A 17,073-nucleotide genomic window follows, 5' to 3' on the forward strand; every position below is an offset into this window, starting at 1 on the left:
CTTCTGCAGCTCTGCACAGTCAGCTTTCCATTTTAGTCCTCGTGATAACTGTAGTGGAATCAGCAGTCCCTGTTTCCCCATTATGCATCACCTTTTCCAGGTCATTTAGGACTTTGCTGAGCAGCACAGATCCTGGCACAAAGTCCCATAGGATTGTGTTCGTGATTTCCTTCCAGTGGTAAACTCGGCACTCCTTCTTCTTACTCTTGTATCTTCTAATTGCTTATTCATTCAAATGAGGGTCATCTTGACCCATGAGACTTCCTTTTTAAGAGCTTTTTTTCCCCATGATTTTTAAAACTGCACTTTAGTACACTTTCACAGAATGACAGAAGCTCAAGGGCTGGAAGGGACCTCAAAAGACCATCTAGTCCAAACCTCTGCCAGAGCAGGACCACCTAGGATAGGTCACACAGAAACTCATGCAGGTGAGTTCTGAATGTCTTCAGAGGAGACTCCACAACCCATCTGGGCAGCCTGTTCCAGTGCTCCATCACCCTCACAGTGAAGAAATTCCTCCTTGTGTTTCTTTGGAACCTCTTATGTTCCAGCTTGTACCCATTGCTGCTTGTCCTATCATTGGCCATCATTGAGAAAAATCTGGCTCCATCCTCCTGACACCCACCCTTTATCTATTTGTAAACATTAATGAGATCACCCCTCAGTCTCTGCTTCTCCCTCAAACAAAACACCAATAGGCTTGTGAATCACAGAATCACAGAATTATTTATTTGAATTTCTTTTCATAGAATGAATCATAGACTCATATAATGGTAGGGGTTGGAAGGGACCTTTAGAGATCATCTAGTTCAAGCCACCTCCAGAAGCAATGGTGAGGGTGGGAAGAGTCCTCTAGAGATTGTATCTCTTCCATACAAACCACAGAAGCCTAAGGGAGTGCTTCCCAGTTTATTCTTCCATGAGTCTGCTCATTCTCTTCCTTGCAATGGTTCCTACTAATTTGCTGAACAAGGACATCAGGTTCACTGGTCTGCAGTTCCTCTGTAGTTCCAAATCAGCCCTGGGATCCTTTGTGAAAACCATCAGTTTTACCACCTTCCCATCCCCTGATGCTGAGACAATTCCCAGCGAGAGCTTATACACCAAGGCTCACAGTAGTGTTATTTCACCCTTCAGTTGGTTTAGAGCTCTTAGGTGGATACCATCTGGTCCTAGTGAGCTGTTAGTGTTGTGCCATGGGAAATACCATCTCTGAAGAGAGAACTCTGTGCTAAGTCCAGTGCATCATGCCTAAGTGCAAATGTTGACTACTTTGCCCCTCTTGTTTTGTTTTCTACTCCTAGGTAATTTGAATTCTGTTTAAAACATCTCTGCTTGGTCTCAAGGTCAAACAGCCACAACACTTAATCAGAATAAAGACTACTCAATGAAAACATAAACATTGTGGAAATGCTGCTCATCTAATCCATGCATTTTTCAAGCTTTATTTCCTGGACAGATTGTGTTGCCCTCTTAAGTTGGTGAAAGAACCTTCCAGTGTTCAGCTACAGAGTTCACAACGTAAGACATGTACCTTTATGCAGGATTATGCCTAAAAATAGATTACAAATCTTGTTAAATAGCCACAACTGTGCTGGCATAATGCCATTCCAGAAATAATAGATGTCTCTATAGGGGATTGGAACATTTAAATAGGACTACAGGTAGTAAGGATTGGGAATCAAGGTAAGGGCAGTTACAATGAAGCAAAACAAGGGGATATTTCAGTGTGCAAGAACAGAAATTCGGCTAGCAAGGTTCCCAATAAAGCTACGTAATTTAATTTAAAGCTTTGAAGCATTTTCTATCATGCTTGGAAAACTCCAGTCATTTATATTTTCTTATATGGCAGTTTAAAGTCTTATCAGAGAATTTACAAAGCTTTTGTGTTTGGGTTGAACTAATTCATTAGCCTTGGAAGCACAAGGTATAAAGCAATATATATTCAGGTCTTTATATCTGCAAGGATGGAGAAAAGCATTTACAGTTTCTAAATTAGAAACAAATTTTGGATGTTATAGATCAAGATGTCCATTGCCACTAAAGGTAAATAACTTTCCTAGCAGACCACTAAGGAATACTTCAGATGGGAATGGTAAATGTCAATAAAATTCTGCATTTTGATAATAGCTCTGGGTTAATTTTTAACTGTGATCACACATAGAACAAGTTCCAGCCCTTCCAAAAAGAAGATTCTACAGGTTTGTTTAGAAGGTGGATCAGGTGCCTTTGTAGGATGTATGACTCACAGTTTATGAAGCCATATGGAATAGAGTAACCCACACATTTTGACTATCTGAAAATTTTGTTTGAAAAGAACAGAGATACCAGTGAAATGACTGACTGAAGTTGTGTACTTCTGTTGTAAATCGGAGCTTTGGAATTAGAACCAAAATTGTGGTCATGCTTTAAATGTGGCTGTATTGTCTTAGCATTAATCATTTTCCATACCAGAGTCCTGGTACTGTGAAAAACATCCCTACTGCAGCTTTCTTTTCACGCTGTGGCTGTGGTCTGAAACAAATTTTAAATGTCCTTAAGCTACAGAAAAGGCCAGGATGCTGTCTGTCAGGGAGTTCTGTACATAAAATGTGACAGTTCTTTGCAAGCCTCCCAGTCATTTGCAGACATCACAGGAGATCTTGTGGCCTTCTATCCTCATCTGCCTACCCAAATACCTGCACTTCTGGAATTACATGTCAGGAAGCTGCTCCTTAAACTCTCTCATTTCTGTGGTTCACAGTGAAGCTTTGACATGTGAGTAGCAGAGTTGGAGTGTGGGACATGGAGGAAGAAGAGGATGGAGAGCCCTGCTCAGTAGGTTGTTGCATACACACTTGCTCAGGTCCATGGATTAACTGATGAGAAAATTTCCCAGCAACAGTACAGAACTGTTGGGAATGATCTGCCCAGAATTTTGCAAAGAAGTGGTGCAAATTCAAAAGGGCCTGGACTGTGTGTATACGAGCATTGGACAGATTGCGACCCTGTGCAGGTAAGTATGGTTATACACTGTGTATCAAGCTGCAGAAGACACCTGGGCAATGTTTTAGAGCCTCATCATCAGGGACACTCTGCAAATGGAATGAGAGATGCCATGAGGACGTGGAGTCTGACAGTTCGGCTTTTTGTCTTATCAGCCACAGAAGCAGTGAAGAAGAATTCTCATCACAGAATGTAGTACAGTTCTCATACCAACTCTTTCACAGTGAAAAACACCCACTGAGGACTGGCTAGCTAGGAGCACATGTTCAGCCTGGCACAGGAGCCAATATCTGGTGAGTGTCTTGATGTCGATACGGCATCCTGGGGTGTATTAGAAGGAGTGTGAGCAGTAGACTGAGAGGGGTTCTCTTCCCCCCTCTGTTCTGCCCTCATGAGACCAGAATATTGTGTCCAGTTTTCGGCCCCTCTGTTCAAGAAGGACAGGGAGCTGCTGGAGAGAGTTCAGCGCAGGGCCACAAAGATAGTGAAGGGAGTTGAGCATCTCCTTACGATGAAAGGCTGAGGGAAAGGCTGGGGCTCTTTAGCTTGGAGATGAGGAGACTGAGGGGTGATCTCATTAATGTTTACAGATCCATAAAGAGTGGATGTCAGGAGGATGGAATCAGACTGTTCTCAATGATATCCAGTGATAGGACGAGGGGCAATGGGTACAAGCTGGAACATAAGAGGTTCCAAAGAAATACAGGGAAGAATTTCTTAACTGTGAGGGTGACAGCACTGGAATGGACTGGTTGGATGAGTTGTAGAGTCTCCTTCTCTGGAGACATTCAAAACCCACCTTTGTGAGTTCCTATGTGACCTGCTCTGGTGGGGGGGTTGGACTAGATGATTTTTTGGGATTTCTTCCTTGAGATTCTGTGATTTTAGTGGGCTTTTAGGAGCAGAACAGAGTGAGAGGACATACCTTGCTCCTTACCAAACTCACCTCTCTTTCCTCCATCTCTACTGAATGGAAAGGAAATTCCATACTGTTCACAGAGAATAGCCTAATCCTTATTTCTTTGAAAAATAGCTAGCATTGTATGTTGCTCCTTTAGAGCAACAAATCATATGCCCTCCTGGATTAATAACAGCTAATTGATGATGTGCTCTTGAGTAATGATGTGTCTTGCGAGTCTTATGTATCTAGATATACCCATAGGTGTGCATATGTATCCAGATAGACCCATATAGGCTTCCCTAGTCGGGTCAGCACTGTCTTGGTAGCTGAAAAATGGCCTTGTGTTTAAATGATGGTACCCACCTTCTTCACAAACTGTCGGGATTGCATTGCCTGTCATTCCAGTGTACTGCCTTGTTGAAGTGGTTGGTACATGCTCTGAATACTGGGGTCATTGCAAGGCAGTGCATTACACTTGTGAGAAAAGGGAACTCTATTATTAGCTGTTTCCAGGATTAACTGGGACTCTGGACTTCTACTGGACGTCTGTCTTATTGCCTGCCAGATGTGAACCTCCCCAGAATGATGGCTATAGATAAATCTTTGCCCTCATATGCATCTGATAATTCTCAAGTCAATGAGCACTGCTAGTGTTCCAGCTGCTCTGGTAGGGTGTTGTGATGTTTGATTTCTGAACACACCTCACAAGCAGCAAGGCATAAAGCTGTTGCTCAAAAAAGACAGCTGTTACACTGCCATGTGTTTTAAACATACAAACCCACTTTCCAGGAGTGGATATTGAGCAAAAGATAGAACGGAGAAGTGCTTGTGTTGCAGTATCCCTTGAATAGCAGAGGCAGACAAAGCTGCTCCCTGGCCCTATCTGCTAGACCAGGGAGAAGCTTGGACTGCATCCTATAGATTCTGCATAGTTGTGCAGATTATTAAAGTGAACTTAGATGTCAGAGTTGCTAGAGGTCAGCATGGGTGTAGCAGCAGCTCTTTGAAAGCTGCCAACATCCAGTAAGATCTCAAACTTGCAAGAATGAGCGCCCATTCTTGATTTGGGATTGTTCTGGTTTCATCTGGGATAGAGTTAATTTTCTTCCTAGTAGCTGCTGCAGGACTATATTTTGGGTATAACAGAAGGATGTTTTGGTTATTGCTGAGCAGTGCTTGCACAGCATCAAGGCCTTTTCTGCTTTTTACCCTGCCCTAGCAGAGAGTCTGCTGGGGAGAGGGAGGGGGAGGCCTGTGTGTGCACAAGAAGCTGGGAGGAGCATGGCCAGCATAGCTGACTTGAACTAGCCAAAGGACTATTCCATCGGCATCAGTCAACGGGTTGTCAGCAATTGCATTGGGCATCACTTGTCTCTCTTGGGTTTTGTTTCTTTTAATTTCTATTATTGTTTTTTTTTATTCTTACTGTTGTTACATTTTATTTTATTTTATTTTACTTATTATACTTGTTCTTATGTTAACCCACAAGTTTTGATTTTGTTTTCCAAATCCCATGCTCACCCTATGGGAGGTGTGAGGAGAGGGAGGGAGGGAGGGAGGGAGGGAGGGAGGCCATCTGTGCTTCAACCATGTCAGAGGTTGTTTGGTTTATTTTTCCTTCTGGTGAGGTCTTTTTAGTTTTCAGTTAAACAATGAATTAACACATCTGTATTAGTACACACTTTAAGTACAGAAAACTGACAATGAGTTTGTTCACCCAGCTGATTACTCATAGATCTATAGCAGTCACAACTGGCAATGTTCTGTAGGGCAGTGGCTATCTGCAGGGACACTGGAGATGGTCCCCGCAAAGACAGTGTTTGCACATCAGATCAGATAGTACCTGTTATGCAGAGCCTTAAATGCAGTCCTTCTGATGTGTTGACTTTTCCACGTGTAATGGGCCAATCAGTTTTACTAGTGTGGCTTTCTGTCTATGAAGACCTCCCCTGAGCAAGGGAGGATGAAGGTAAGCTATTGACTGCATCTGGTAGTTGGGGAATGAAGCAAAAATCAGTGTTTGAGGACATCATCAACACTCATCAGTATCTAAGAGGAAATGAAGGGTTTGATGATCCTCCTTTTGTGAGGCTGAATATAGCTTCTTCTTATAATAGATACTTTTCATTTCCTTTGGTCATCTTTGTAGCCATTCACTTTGAATTCTTCTGGTCTAATCAGTGGGATGCAGTTCACGTAACTGCCTGTATTTACACTTTTTGATCTCTGTCTGCACTACCTGTGTAACTCCCTGTACTGTCCAGCATCACTGCTTTCCCAGATCTTAACATGAATATCTAAAATAGGTGAATAACCATGGGAGTTTAGAGCAACTAGGCACCTGTGCTAGGCATGTCTGGCATTAGAAGAAAGGGATCCAGCCCTACTTGACCAGAACTGAGTTCCTAATCAGCGGCTGCACTGCCCCTGTGCAGCTGCCAGCGACGGTAGCGCTTGCCTAGAGGCAAATTGTATGAGGTTCAACAAGGCCAAGTACCAGGTCCTGCACTTGGGCCATGACAACCCCGTGCAACGCTATAGACTTGGGGACGAGTTGAAGTCTGAAGAGTCTGAAGAGTTGTCCAACAGAAAAAGGACCTAAGGGTGTTAATCAACAGCCACCTGAACATGACCCAGCAGTGTGTGCCCAGGTGGCTGTTGTGATTTAGGCCCATCTAGGAGCAAAGGACCACAATCAACCATAAGTACCAAGGGCCTTTGGAACACCCAAGGGATGGGGAGGGCTCACTCACCCAGGCAAAACAGGTAAGACTACTCAACTTGGAGAAGAAAACAATTTAATCCACCATCAACCAAACACATAACTCCCCAAAACAAAACAAACAGAAAACAACACAGAGTGATACAATGATGAAGAACACAACCAGCCCTTTAAGACCACCTTCTTCCCACCCCTCCCCTCTTCGCAGACTCAGAGCGCCAATCCCAGTGTCTTTATCTCCTCCACTCTTAACTACTCACAGGTAGACAGAGAATGGGGATTTCAGTCAGCCCTTTCCCAATGGCTCCTGCTGCTTGTCTCTCCTCAGGACAGGGGGGTTCCTCACTGATCCCTCCCTGCTCCAGCACAGGGTCCCTCACGTACCTGGCAGCTCTGCACGGGCAGTTCCAATGTCCATTCACCCCAAAGGCTGCAGCTTCTCTCCACCTCCTGTGTGGGTCTGCTCTGCGGCCCACAGGCTCTCCAGCACGGCCTGCGCCACGGCTGTCTCCTCACACAGTCTCTCGCCCATACAGGTGCACTCACACGGAGCTGCTGGTGGCTCTCAGTCCTGCCATTGCCCTCCATGGGCACAGCCTGCGTTCTCACCATGGGCTGCAGAGGGGTCTCCAGTCCAGAGCTCTCCTCTGACTGTGACATTTATATGGTTGCCTCCATCCTGTACCACTCCTTCACCTTCTCTTCCAGCTCAGATTTCCCATCTTAAATAATGATGGCAGAGGTGCCAGACTGGCCCAGCGGGCTGGAGGTGGGCCCACTTCAGAGCAGGGGTATATTTTGAGAACTGCTTATGGGGACCGGCACTGCAACCCCTTCTCCCTCTTACCAAGCAAAACACAGCTACATACAAACCCGTGACAGCTGTAACCAAGAAGACCGATGGCATCCTGGCTTGTATCAGAAATGATGTGACCAGCAGTACCAGGGAAGTGATTGTCCCCCTCAGCACTAGTGAGGCTGTACCTTAAATCCTGTGTCCAGTTCTGAGCCCCTCACTACAAGAAGGACATTGAGGTGCTGGAGTGTGTCCGGAGATGGGCAATGAAGCTGGTGAAGGGTCTGGAGAACAAGTCCGATTAGGAGCAGCTGAAGGAGCTGGGAATGTTTAGCCTGGAGAAGAGGAGGTTGAAAGCAGATATGATCGCTCTCTACAACTGCCTGAAAGGAGGTCATAGTGAGGTGGAGGTCAGTCTCTTCTCCCAAGTAATGAATGACAGGACATGAGGAAATGTCCTCAAGTTGCACCAGGGGAGGTTTAGATTGGAGATTAGGAAGAGCATTTTCACTGAGAGGGTTATTAAGTATTGGAACAGGCTGCCCAGGGAGGTGGTGGGGTCACCATCCCTAGTGATATTTAAAAAGATGTATAGATGAGGTGTATGGTTTAAGATGGGCTTGGCAGTGTGATGTTACTGATAGGACTTGATGAACTTAAGATCTTTTCCAACTGAAATAATTCTATGATTCTGTGAATCTAGGACCTGCCTTGCCTCAGAAATACTGAGAAAAAAAACATCCCAGAGTTATTTCCCTGTAGTTTCTAATACACATGAAATGCACCAATTTATAACAAAATTTTCTTTCATGACAGAGGTTTTCCTTTCTCCATTTCAGAAATTAACTTGATTTTCTGCTATTCTTTCACTGTTAAATTTTTGTCGGTTTCCGTTATTTCATCCCTCAGTGCCATCAAAGCACTATGGGTATGCAGGCTGCAAATACCAGAATAGCTACTTGGCCATGGAGGAGTGGGAAGTAAACAAGACAATTGTCAGCAGGAAATAAATGTGTATTTTAAGCTACTTCAATGGTAACTCCATAAACCTCAGCAACACAATCTCTTGTTGCTGTCTATCTGTAACCTTAGATGACTTTAAGGACTGAACTGTCTGGAATTGTCTGTCTCTGCCTCAGCTCATCTACACAGTATTACAGTCTTCTTTGGTATTTCCTGCTTCTGTCATCAACATATTCCAGTACATCTCCCTAGTTTTGTGCTCTGCAAAGATTTTACTGTGTAATGCAACAATATGACTAACGTTGTTCATGTTCCTTGCCTGCCTTATCATCTTAAAATTCATTAACCACCTTCACATCCCTTCTTAACACTGTGCTTTGCTGCAACGCCTACAAAAACTTGGAAACAATCTGACTGTGAGTGAGCTGAGAACATTGCCTCTCATGCCAAGCGATACGTTGTCCTTGTTTCCCTGGGCTCCTCCATCTGCTGGCATCCATTTGCCTCCCCACAGACTGTAGGCTCTTTGGGGCAAGACTGTCTCTTATTTCTAGGAGCTGACAGTGTCCCGGTCCTGTCACTTGTACAGATAGGGTGTCTTAGTTACCTTTGGTGTAGTCAAAATTTTCTTTTAGCTTAGCTTTAATTTTTAATTAACTCGGAGAATGATTTGTGAGGATGTACTCTCAGATCTAATAACTGTTAAAGTCAAAAAGCCCAGGATTAGTCATACAGTTCTGTGTGGAGAAAGATTTGTTGTTTTGTTTTCTTTACATGGTTTGTTTTATTTATTTGCCTGCAGTGACAACACTTCATGTTTACTCCTGTCCCGCACAAAGAGCCGCAAAGGAAGCCCAGAGTAGTTTCAGAATCCTGCCGGTATTCCTCCAGCCTGGCCTCTTCAAGGATGATGAGTTTTGGAAAGTACTTCTTTAGGTAAATATCGGAATTATTTTCAAAATTTGTTATTTCAAAGTAATACATTTATCTAGTGTTGCCTAGGTATAGAATGAAAAAACGGTGATGAAAACTCTGTGTGCTTTATGGGAAGTCCACTTTTACAACACTGCCCCTACATCAGTGTGAAACACCTAGAGTAAATCAAGCTTAATGAGCCTCACAGCCAGTGGAGTCTGAGCAATGCCCTGCAGTTTCTGCCTGCAGTCTTTATCCATCAGGTAGGAGCAACAACTGTCGGGAGACATCAGCTCCAACCACTTGAGCACAAGTAGCTGAAGCCCCTAAGGCCACCTTTGCCACCGCCTTGCCTGAGGTGCCTTCTCCTTGGCCTTATTCTTGCCTCCATCTACAGGGTGCAGCCTGCCTTCTCCAGTAGTGGAGTAGCCCTCGCCCCAGCCACCCAGGGGGCAGGATTCTCCCCTCCTTGAGCACATCTTCGTGCTCTTACTCTGTCAGTGTCATGGCCTTGCTCCAGCAAAGCCTGCAATGTGGCTGATGAAGGTTCTCAAGGTTCTCTGTGCGTGCCATCAGCTGCAGAGCCCACTGATGGATCCATGTGTGTGGTCCTAACAGCCACGTGTCAGCTGCAGCTCCCTACTCTGGGCTTACACTCATGTGTAAGAAAACTGCTCTCCTCAGCTGCCATTGCCTATGGTTCAACTCAACACACCCAACCAGTTTGCCTTGCTCCGCCCTCCCTCTGCCACAGGACGGATAAACATTTTTTAGAAGTAGGATGGTTTAAGAAATAAGGAAGCAGGGAGTGACAAAAGCATGGAACTGCTGTATGGGTGAGAGTCAGGGCCAGATGGCACCCAGAATCTCTCAAGTGCCATAGACCATCGCAACTCCAGCTCCCACAAGGATCTGTAATGGCAAGAAGTGACTAGTAGAAGAAAGCAGGGTGCTTCCCTCTTCTGAGGACAGATTTCTGATGCAAAAGCTAAAGTATTGATGTAGAAGGGAAGTGCTGATGTAGTTGCCCTTTCATCGGGATAAAAGTAATTATACTGGAAAGTATCTGGGAAAATGAGCTGGAAAATGAAAATCATTGTACAGAACATGGGCAGCAAGGAAAACCAGGAAGCTGAGCTCGATTTTAGGAGATGAACATATTTAAGGATCTGAAAGTGAATTCAGGATGATGAGAGAAGCAGCTGTCTGTGAAAGAGAAGCCAACAAAGTCTGAGGCACATAGAGAAAGCAACAAGTCCAGGAACAATTACAGTGTAGTTTTGGCTTAAATTCTGTCATCTGTCTTGGAGCTCAAGGTGGGCTGCAAAATCTGCTGAAAGAGCCAGGTCCCAAGCCCCCTGCTGCCACACTGCCCTGCTGCCTCCCACTGGGATGTGGTGGGTGATGCTGGCGTGTGCATCCCCACACCGCACTCTGAAGGGACAGGGACACACTTCTGGGCAGCAGAGGCAGCAGGGAAAGCCTTTCTGGGGCTCTAACAGTGTGAAAAGAAGTTGTTCCTGTTGATCAATCCCTTCTGCATTGGGGGAAGCAGCCCTTGCTGGTCCCAAAGGCACAGGAGTACAGCAAAGGAAATTTTAATTTCGTTATTGATTTCTCCTCTTAATGGAAACAGAGTGCAAGGTGATGAAAAGTGGCAGCTGGGTTCAAAGTGTCCCCTACCTTTAATTTTGGGGTGGAGAGAAAGTCAGCATATCATTTGCATTCTTGTCTGCCTGGTGCCTGTTAGGAATCAGTTCCTCCATCAAGCAGTTAAGGCATTAGTAGATGAATGAGGCAAATAGTCTGCACTGTGGGGTCCTCTCCAGGAGAGCCCTTTGCTGTTCATGCTTTACCTGCTCTGACAGCCAGTGCACAGCCCAGGAGAGGCACATTCATCTCTGCATTGTGGCAGTCAGGACTCCATTCTCAGAAGGCTTGGAATTTGGAAAGGAATGGAGGCAGCCCTTTGCTGGTCAAAGTTCTGAAACTGCCTCTGGAGGGTTATTCTTTCAGAGTCCTCAGGAAAGTAGTATAGATTTTTGGTAACACCTGCAATTACAGAAATCGTTCTACAATTCAGCTGTGTTGAGCATGGACAAGAAATCATTTTTAAAGACAGCTGTGGCATTCAAGGCATAGTCTTTCTCTTTTATTTTCTTAACAAAGAAACTTGGTGTGAGAGCTCTCCCTTTCTGAATACCGTGCCACAGGAATCTTGCTGCCATTCTCCAAATGGAAAGAATTACACACAAAATGACAGACATTGTTAGCAATGCTTTTTTTTTTTTTTTTGCAGCTCCTGAAACTCTGATAGTGCAGTGAGTAGATTTTTCTTTGATTGCAGTCAAGGCTGGACATTTAGAGGAAAAATTCAGTGTTCTCTGTGTTTCCAGAAGAACATGGACTCTGCGGTGTTAGCCATGTCCTGCTCTGGGCAGCAAGCCCAGGCGCTCTCCTGTGGGTGCAGGAGACTTAGCGTGGGGCATACGGTGAGAAACAAGAGCAAGAGAAAAGCTTTGCTTTTTTATACTACAGATTTTCATCCCAGGTGCATTTGGGCAGACACGGGGACTTTTCATTTACTGATATGCTTTCCATTAACTTCAGTCAGCTCCCAATTTTATGTTGATTGTTTCCCATTAATACAACATTTCCTATACCTGAGGTATACAGCACTTAAGGTTTAGCATGGGGTCACTATGGAAACTGTATGTTTGCAAAAAAAACCCCCAACAAATTGGCAGGTTCCCAGTCTCCTGGTTTAGTGTTTAGATTGATGCTATAGGACCAGTTCAACTCCAATTGCCTTTCTTTGTGAATGAGACACAGCTCCACTGGTGCCAACAGGGTCCACGCAGTATAAAACGTGGGGTGGTGAGAGGAAAACGCCCACTGCGTGCTGTGCAAGCCAGAGCCTCAGAAGAAAACGGCATTGTTCCTTTCTATAATATTAATTAGGCATCTATTGAAAAGTAAAGGAGCTCGGAGAATCCTTGATAAGTGATATCATTGTGAAAAACTTAAATGTATTGTATATCTCCACACAGAAACATCTCGAGTTTCTGCTTTTTTACAGTAGGAATATTTCTCAGAGAGCGTTAGGCTGCTGTAACAGGGACTAAAGGGGTGTAAAGCAGTGCTATTCCATGGAGCACCTGTGATGAAAACTGATGTGGGCTCACTATGCACGGTGGTGCTACACTGACTTCACCACCTGGAGATCGCTGTGTGTTTAGAGATACGAGTGCAATTGGAGACCCCTATCCTTATTCAAGGTTGCATGTATTGATAATAGGAAAAAGGAGCTTCCTCAGCACAGCCCATCCATGGACACTCCTAAAAGAAAGAGAAATTAATTTAGTAGATGAGATTTTACCACCATTTCTCACACTGTGTGCTGTAGGAGCCCAGGAGCAGAACTGAATACAGGCTCACTCAATGAAATCATTGTTAACAGAAAATAGTAATAACAGTAATAATAAGTATTAGATTCAGTATTTTTTAGTGGTAAAGCAATAGAGAAAGGAGCAAGGACATGTACAATGCTGGGTAGAAGAGAACACTGTCAGAAAAGAAAGAACTTGTTTTTAAAAGCGTCTCCAAATCAGCCAGTTACATTAGCACATCCTTTCAACCCGGGGTCATGGCTGCATTAAGTATCCTACACAGTCAGGTCATCCTATGGGTATAAAAATATGCTCTAAGTTATGTAAAAACCATCCAATCCTATTTGCATTTTCACATGCTACAATACAAAATGCTATCTTGACCTCCTTCTTTTTATACCCAGTGCTATCTATAAAGAAGGCTTAGGCCCTCTTGTTCTTAAGGAGGTCAGCTGTCGGATACCCTCTTAATGAGCTTCAGGCATTCCCAGAGAGCTTTCCAATATTACAAGGCATACCTGGCCCCAGGCAGGACAGTTCAGGCTCTGCCAATACCTCAGGGGTGCAGACGGATCCCATGTGACAGCTTATGCAACGGAGCTGGGCTTTATAAACCCCCAGGACCTTACACCTCTAAAGGGCTCCAGGGAAAGGGCATCAGGTGAGGAAATAGAGTTGTTTGCATATGTTGCTTCTTGGAGTGCTTTGCAACTGTAGCAAATGGTATTAGACTTCATCTTATGTTTCATTAAGAGGTCAACTTGTAAAAAATCCCTGGGATTTAGTAATGGTTTTTGTGTTCCGAAGTTGTAGAGGCTGAAATTCTACGAAGACTCAGAAATCATGGTTATTCCTCTGCGGAGAATGACACCTGGGTATATCAGGTTGCTACAGGTATGAAAATGCTGTCTTTTTTTTTTTTTTCCTACTTTTAATTAGATCTTTGGAATAACAGTATTTCTTTTGCTCTCAGTGATTTTATTTCAAATTATTGCATGACCAACCCAAGGGAACACTGGCTTCTGGTGGGTTAACTTGCATAACAACTCAAAGTCTTAATTAAGCCTCTGCTGAAAAGTAAATGAATTATAATAATTCTTGATAATTGGTATTATGCCTCAATACCCAATGCAGAACACTTAGAATGATTTTATGTTTCTGCAGTGCTTAAACAGAAACTACTTCTCCATCATTTTCCCTTGCAATGGCTTTGTGTGTTTGGGGCAGTAGGAAAATGATAATAGGAGGAAGGATATTGGGTTCCTAAGCAACTCAAATGAACTGTCAGTGAAAGACTTCAACCAGCTTCTATGGTTATGATAAAGAAACCTCAGCCATTAATGACCTCTGGAACACTGTGGGACCAGGCTATCAATGGTTATATGAAAGAAAAAATAAAAGCGTGCATGGAAAATGTTTTAAGTATTGAGAATAAACCCACCCAAAAATATATATACCAAGGTAGAGCAGCTTCCTCATTGTACTCCATAGTTTGATATTTACAGAGTATATAGCCTTTTGTTGGAAGAGCTCACAGCTCTTGGCAATGAGCTCTGCATCCAAAATCATAGACTATAGTAGCTGAGAGGTGGTAGCTGTGTAGTTGAGAGGCTGAGCTAAGGATACTGGGCTTCAGTCCTAGCAGTGAATTTCTGTATGCCTCACTGCATGCCTTTTGATATCACCTTACATAGTAATTTTATTTGGAATTTCCTTTGTCTTTTTTGATTCTGCTGCTGAAGCAGCCACACTGTCAGCCACATTTATCAAGGTCAGAGAGTTCAGTCTTCATGCTTTAAGCTCACATAAAAAAACCCCTAGTATCTGGAAGTGAAAAGCAGGCTCCTTGGAACCTGTCAGTTCTCTTGGTGGTGCCATACTTTCTGCCCATGGCCTGCAAGGGAAGATTTTTTTTTAAAAATCATTATTTGAAGCCTATTCATCATTTCATATAAGAAATAATACAACTTGAAAGACACGTGATATGATTTAACCCACAGTGCCAATACCTATTGGATTTTGTGTTCTGCTGTCTAGAAAGTCCAGGCAGCAGCCATATTTCTGCTTCTTGGTCAGTCTGTCATCAATACTACATACCAGACAAGCAACAGTGACTTAATCTCTCTTCTGATTGTTATCCAGATAACCAGTAAATAATTTGTGATTTTTTCTTTGATTGCCGTTTCCTGCTTGTTTGTCGGACTTGCCATAGAGACTGTGCTAAAACTTGCCTGCTTGGTTTAGGTACTACCTGTGGAGCTAATAAAAGATGTTACTGATCCCTTTTAGCCTTGCTTCCCCAAATTAGTAACTAACATTCAAGGGAGCTTCACTGTGTGAGTAGCTAATCTGTGGGAAGGAAGAGATCTTTGTACTTCACAGAACAAGAAAGTCCCTTCTCCTTTATGCCTAAGCCGCCACACTTGATTCAGCTCACCCTCTCAGCCAAGTAGCCAGAGGGAACCCCATTAAAGTCACTGAAATCAATGAGGTACAAATGAAAGAAAAATCCTATCAGAAGTGTGTCCTTTCTTTTACAAAGCAGTAAAAAAGGAGGCATTCCAAAATGTGCATTAGTTTATGCCGAATACTCTTCAGCAGAGAGTCGGACTGTATTAAGTGCTGTGGAGAACTTAAAAAGTGCTTTGTAGGTTCCAAAGACCCGCTTTTGTGTTGCCCTCAGCTGAATCAGCGTGTAACTTGCCGTTTCTTCCCGTAGACTCAAGCTGCAGGAAAAATGGTTATCAACTCATCAGACACACTGCTGCAACGAGCAGCATTGCTGCTGGGGATGTTTGGAATCAGTATATCCAGCTACAGCACACACCAGCTAACCCAAAAGAAGAGATTTCCCTTGACCTTTCAAGCTACATTAGGGTGTGACCCAAGAGGCAAAGGCTGGTGTCAGTAGCACTGATGAGTGGCTTTTCTGCCTTGGTTACTGGTGAGGAGGTAACAAGATACTTCGCAGCTGTGACTTCTACACACAAAGTTAAAAAGATGGACCAATTACAGACTGCCTCAGGAAAGACAAAAAGAGCAATGACTAACAGAGGCATCATATTTCCAAATAAGACGAACTGACTGTAAATACAATGGACTTCTTTTGTTATCTACATTGAGATCTCAAGGGATAAAATGCAGTTAAAATGGGAATAGGTGCAAACAGATCGATGGGTGTACCACACTGCCTTAGCGTCACCTGGTTGCAGCTTCTACAAGTGGACTCCTATGCAAAGACTGGGTTTCTAAAATGAAAAGTTAGAAGCAATATATTCCTCATGACAACAGCTAGACCAAGTGCAAATAATCTCTCACAGACTCTTTGTAGTATTATATCTAACTAGAGATGTACATTTGTGCATGTGGCAGAATTTCTGTGCTCTAGCCTATTGAATTTTAAACATTGCTTGATGCCTTTTGTGTAGAAGGCTTTGTGTGTTGTAACACAAGCTGGTAGTCTTCTGCAGCAGCAGAGATGGCTGCAGGCTACTCCATCCATATGGTATTAGGAAGGAACCATGGCACCAGACTAGATAACTTTGTATTCTGTACAGAAACTCTAGAAATGTACAGTAAAAATATTGGGTTGGGTTTTGTTACAGAGTTCAATATCAGATCGTGTCCCTCTGCAAGTCTCACTCATCCCGTAATACACATTCTGATTAAAATAAAAGTAAACATTGTCCCTTTTTTCTCTCCTTTTCCCTTATTTTCTTGTTCTTCTCACTCAATGCAATAGCTTATTCAGGAATGTTTTCTAACCGTTCGTTTGTGTTTTTCCAACCGTTTCTGGTGTTTTGGGTAAACATGCCTTTTTAGGCTCTTCTGTGCATTCGTTGGCATGTAAAGCGCGTTGTTCTCCGTTCCTAAACACAGACATGATGTTTGGGGTTTTTCCCGCGTTTGAAAGCATTTCCTCTGCCAGCAGTGATGGCGTTCGGCCGCCAGGGGGCGTTCCGCGCAGCTGAATGTGTCTCGCGCGGCCTCGCAAACCACCAGCTCAACCGGGCCGAAATTTGGGACTTCTGTGCCATTTTGCACTGTTCTCGCCCTTCTTTCGGTTTCTTACCTCCTCCGAAAGATGTCTCTTCCCCCTGCCCCTCACAAATGTTGTTTAAACTGAAGAAGATGGGAAAAATCGGTGTTTTCAGGGTCATTTTTGCCAGCAGACTGGATCACACGTTACCAATCACTCAGCCTTCTGGAGCCCTCTGTTTATATTTAAAATTAAACAAAAAAACTTCAGCCAGCTAGTGGAATGTTCCATCTTCTGCCTTCACCTGCAAGAAATGAAACTAAATACTCCATTCCATGGACAAAAGTAAGAGTGGTCTCTGGAAAGCATTTGATCACATGGGCTGAAGAGATAGAGCGCGACCGCCCCCACCACCCTCAACAT

At 43.7% G+C, this 17,073-nt stretch overlaps 1 protein-coding gene across 3 annotated transcripts in view; it reads left to right on the plus strand.

Annotated features, from left to right (window-relative positions):
- Positions 1 to 16,355, plus strand: part of ERICH1 (glutamate rich 1) — a 94,952-nt gene extending 78,597 nt beyond the window's left edge. The window contains exons 7-12 of one of the 3 annotated variants that reach the window (XR_009818218.1): positions 1,305 to 1,521; positions 2,744 to 2,995; positions 3,141 to 3,278; positions 9,170 to 9,303; positions 13,479 to 13,565; positions 15,391 to 16,355. The gene's annotated coding sequence lies outside the window, so the exon portion shown is untranslated. Of the gene's footprint in view, positions 1 to 1,304; positions 1,522 to 2,743; positions 2,996 to 3,140; positions 3,279 to 9,169; positions 9,304 to 11,581; positions 11,642 to 13,478; positions 13,566 to 15,390 lie in introns of those variants that run through there. The other 2 variants (XR_009818220.1, XR_009818219.1) reach the window with 2 other exon arrangements.
- The last annotated feature ends 718 nt before the right edge of the window (positions 16,356 to 17,073 follow it).

Source organism: Colius striatus, chromosome 2 (genome assembly GCF_028858725.1).
Source record: "Colius striatus isolate bColStr4 chromosome 2, bColStr4.1.hap1, whole genome shotgun sequence".
Classification (NCBI taxonomy): domain Eukaryota; kingdom Metazoa; phylum Chordata; class Aves; order Coliiformes; family Coliidae; genus Colius; species Colius striatus.